Source organism: Fragaria vesca, linkage group LG4 (assembly GCF_000184155.1).
Source record: "Fragaria vesca subsp. vesca linkage group LG4, FraVesHawaii_1.0, whole genome shotgun sequence".
NCBI classification, from domain to species: Eukaryota; Viridiplantae; Streptophyta; class Magnoliopsida; order Rosales; family Rosaceae; genus Fragaria; species Fragaria vesca.
Window position 1 is genome coordinate 7,906,245 of NC_020494.1, and position 4,464 is coordinate 7,910,708.

The following is a 4,464-nucleotide window of genomic DNA, read 5'->3' on the forward strand; positions in this document are numbered from 1 at the left end:
CTCTCTCTCTCTCTCTCTCTCTCTCTCTCTCTCTCTCTCTCTCTCTCTCTCTCTCTCTCTCTCTCTCTCTCTCTCTCTCTCTCTCTCTCTCTCTCTCTCCGATGACAACACCGGCTCAACCTCGACTGTGCTCCCTTCGACAACGACGTCAGCTCGACCTCAACTGTGTCTCCAATTCCATCGACGACGACCTCGACTGGATCTCTAATTCGGCCGATGACGTCCTCGATTGGATCTCTGATTCTGTCGACGACGACCTCTGCTAGATCTTCGATTTCGACGACGACATCTTGCTCGACCTTTGCTGCATCTCCAATTTGGTGAACGATGACCAATACTAGATCTCTGATTCCGTCGATGACGACCTCGACTAGATCTTTGATTCCAACAAAGGCCTCTTGCTCGACCTCGGCTGCATCTCTGAAATCTTCAACGCCTAAACTCTAAGCCACATCGTCTACGCCTGCGCCGCCGATGTGCTCTACCAGTAAAATTCACAATCTCACTATTATATGCTTCGAATTAAACCGGCTTCAAGTTTTTTGTTGATGCGGTGGTGAATCTCGATGTGATTTTGCAGTGATCGCGGTGGTGAAGATGTTGTTCACGGCCTCGCATAATCAGTCAAGAAGGGGGCCGATCTGTTGACAGAGAGGAGTCGAAGGTTTTTCATTCTTTGTTGGTTTAGGGTTTGTGAAGGAAATTGGGGCTTCAATTGAGAATTAATGCTTGGATGATCGATTTGTTAGGGAGTAGATGCATCACAAAGGCAATGGATTTAGCATATTTATATGATAACGAAAGGTTTATAGTTTCAAAACTGTGATAGTATATTTTCAACACAGTGTTAGTATATTTTTGACACTGTGATTGTATATTTTGACATATTAAGTAGATTTAATATTACTTGGTAGTAGTTTTTATCATGCTTGATAGTAGTTTTTATTACGGATCGTAGTAGCTTTTGTTGCTACCAATAATAGATTTAGTTTCTGACGGTACTAGTTTTTATTTTTCTATAGTGGCTTTTCTTGCCGACGGTAGTAGCTTTTCTTGTAAACGGTAGTAGTTTTTCTTGCTACTTCGATAGTAGATTTAGTTTCTCACAATATGTATAGTAGTTTTTCTAGCTAGGGATAGTAGCTTTTATAGCTGGCAGTAGTAGCTTTTCTTACTGACGGTAGTAGCTTTTGTAATCGGTGGTAGTAGCTTTTGTTGCTGGCGGTAGTAGCTTTTCTTGCTGGCGGTAGTAGCTTTTCTTGCTGGCGATAGTAGCTTTTCTAGTCGGTGGTAGTAGCTTTTGTTGCTGGCGGTAGTAGTTTTTCTTGCTAGCGGTAATAGCTTTTCTAGTCAGTGGTAGTAGCTTTTCTAGATAGGGGTGGTAGTTTTTGTAGTCGGTGGTAGTAGTTTTTCTAGTCGGTGGTAGTAGCTTTTGTTTGTGGCGGTAGTAGCTTTCGTAACCGTCGAAAACCTCATCGAAATTCGGCCGGAGACATTGCCGGAGGTCTGCCAGAGATTTTTCCCGGGAGAAGAGTGGTTGTTGACTTTTTACATTAATGAAATTTTTGTAAATATAAAAGAGAAAATTTAATTTTTTTGTTTGGATGGTAGTCTGTAATTATGTTGAACTTCAATAACTAAACCAAAACCTTATTTAGGCTTGGGTGGACTTACGTAGATAAAAATGTTTGGGTGGACTTATATGAGATAAAATGTCTCAAAGTGGACTGATGTGTAATTGGCCAAAGTAAAAACAGTAGAGTAAATATTCGACCACACGCACGAAGCCGAACTTCTTTGACCCGGATCGTCGACCCGTTGGCCCACAACCCAAACCCGAGGGTTTTTCCTCCGTTCAGGCATATTTCACAGGACCACCGCCGTCAGCTTTCGTTCGGCCCCTCCTTCCCTTCCATTGTGACCCTCCTCTCAATGGGTACCTACACCTCAATGTGAGGATCCAAAGTAAAGTAGACCAGGTCTCAATTCATTCGACGGGAACAGCCCCAGCTAATTTGCTCATCCTCCAAACAAACCCATTGAAGTGGAAGCAAAGCTACCCTAAATCAAATCAGAGAAGAGCCATTTAATCACCACCGACCCTAAATCAAATCCAACCGAATCTCTGCAGTTTTGGTGGCCTACTATTGCAAAAAGCCGGCGACCAAAAAACCCTAATAAACCATGGAAGATACTCAGCGCCGTCGATCGATGTCACTCACTCCCCCTCCCTCGCGTCTTAGCTTCCCAAAACCCTAGCCTCCGAGCTCGCCAATACCCCCATCATGATCGCCGCGCTCGTCGCTGTCGTCTTCTCTCCAGCCAGTAGAGATAGGTAATTTTACTTTTACTGCGTTTTCATTTTATTTTTTGAAGTTTGCTAACCTAACGTTGGTATAATTCTGTTAACCTATGTTGGCTGGTTCAAGTGCACCCCGGTGCACTGAATCCGCTCCGGACCAAGGTCTGTTTTGGAGGCTCTCATCTAAGAGTTGGGTCCGATTACGAGAATAGAGGCTGGAAGCTCTGTTAAGGATGGTGTCCGACATGTGAAGGCTGGGAAATAGCCGGTGGTGGAATAAGTTGATGATGTTCGGAAGCCAAAGGGTCAACAAGCAAGCATAAATGCAGTTAGCTAGGGGAGGTGAAGGGTCGCAGGGAGGTGACGTATCATATGGAGATGAGGGGGTTTTAGGAAGCGGAACCATCTTTGGGAGATGGATAGTTCTTAGGAGCTAAGAGGACGCTTTGATTTGGAGGGTTGTTAGGTGTGGAGCCGGCTTCTGCCACATTGAGGTCTTTCCTCGGGTTTCGGGTGTTTTTCTTGTCCTATTGTAGGGCTCCCTCCCATCCAAAAGCTTTAGGTCCAAAGGCTGTTAACCCAGGTCTCACCTCAATTTTCAAGACCATTGTTATATCTCTCTGATTTTCAGTACATTTCTAGCTAGTCTTCCATCGTTGATGCCGAGTTTTCGACTTAATTGTTCAAGCTTCTGAACCTCGGAGAATTCTGGGTGTGTGTTCAGAGCCGCCTACTCTCTTTCCTCGTCAACGAAAGAAATCTAGGCTGAATGTGAATAGTGATGATCCCCTTTATGTTTATGTTGATGGTATGTTTGAGCTCATGTGAATGAGAATATAGTTGAGGATGTTGCTGAAGTGATAAAGAAGGATGTAGCGTCGTATACTACTGCTCGGCAGGGAGCCAAAGAGATGTGGTAGGAGAAATTTGAACGTATAGCCTTCGTTAAGGGAGAGGATCGGATTCTATAATTAGTAATGTAGAAATATGACGCGAAGAGCATTCGATTCAATTAGAAACAAGGAGAAGGAGATGATATTTGATTATTGGCCTTTAATTGATGAATGGGCAAAACCCAATTAGGAGGCCCATTGGTGATCACGTGGGCATTGATCTAGGTTAATTGGGAAACATGTATAGCCTAGGTTTACTAGGGTATTTATATGTGTATTGCTGCCTCTAATACAGATGTGAGAGAGAAATAGTTAACTTAGAGCAGTTTGCTTTCTCTAACGACGGGGAACAGTAAGCATAGGGATTGGGTTTTGGGTTATTGAGAGTTTTGGTACAAAGTTCTATTTTACTCTCTCCAATTGTTATAGTGAAATTACTGGCCGGCTCCATAAGTGGATGTAGCCCAATCACACATTGATTGGGTGAACCATTATAAATTAAGTGTCTTTATCTACCTTTTCTTTTATAAGCAAATCACATATACATCCTTTAAAAGGATCTGAAACACAAATAAATCCACTTGTGTTTACTTTAAACAAATAAGGACAGTTTTTAACACTTAAGGACAATCTTTTTTGTGCTTGCCATGTGTCATGAGATAGTTTTACTAAATTGCCCCTACATAAACAACAACTAACCAATTTAGGGCTGTGAGGAGGAGTATATAAACGCCAGCGGACGATTGAAACGCAACGTCTCTCTCTCAGTCTGTTCTTCATCGCTTCGTCGTTGCGATCTCTCGGTCTCTTCGTCGTTGTGATTTCGTTTTGCTTCGTCTCCATAGGTGGATTTGCAGGTAGCTTTCATGCTTCTTCTTCTCACATGCTTAAGTTTGCATTCTTCTCCGTCGATTTCAAGCTTTTTGATCTATTGAAAAGCTAGTTGTAAATTCGAATTCCTCTGAATTTGATCCAATTTTCGTTTAGGTTTACTTTGTTTTTGAATCGGTTTGATGCTTTGATGTTATTTAGTGAGCAATTTGTAGGTTGAATCTCTTGATTCTTTATTCTTATGGTGTTTTCATCTTTTTGAATTTTGAATTGGAATTTGACGACGAGCTATTTCTGTTTAGGTTTTGTGTTGATAATTTTCCGATTGCAGTTATAAATCAATTTTAAAGTTCATTCGAAGTAGATTTGTTGAGCTATTGAAATTTGCAGATGTTTGTTTCGGTTTTGATTCAATGTTTTCAGCTATTGTAGTAGCAG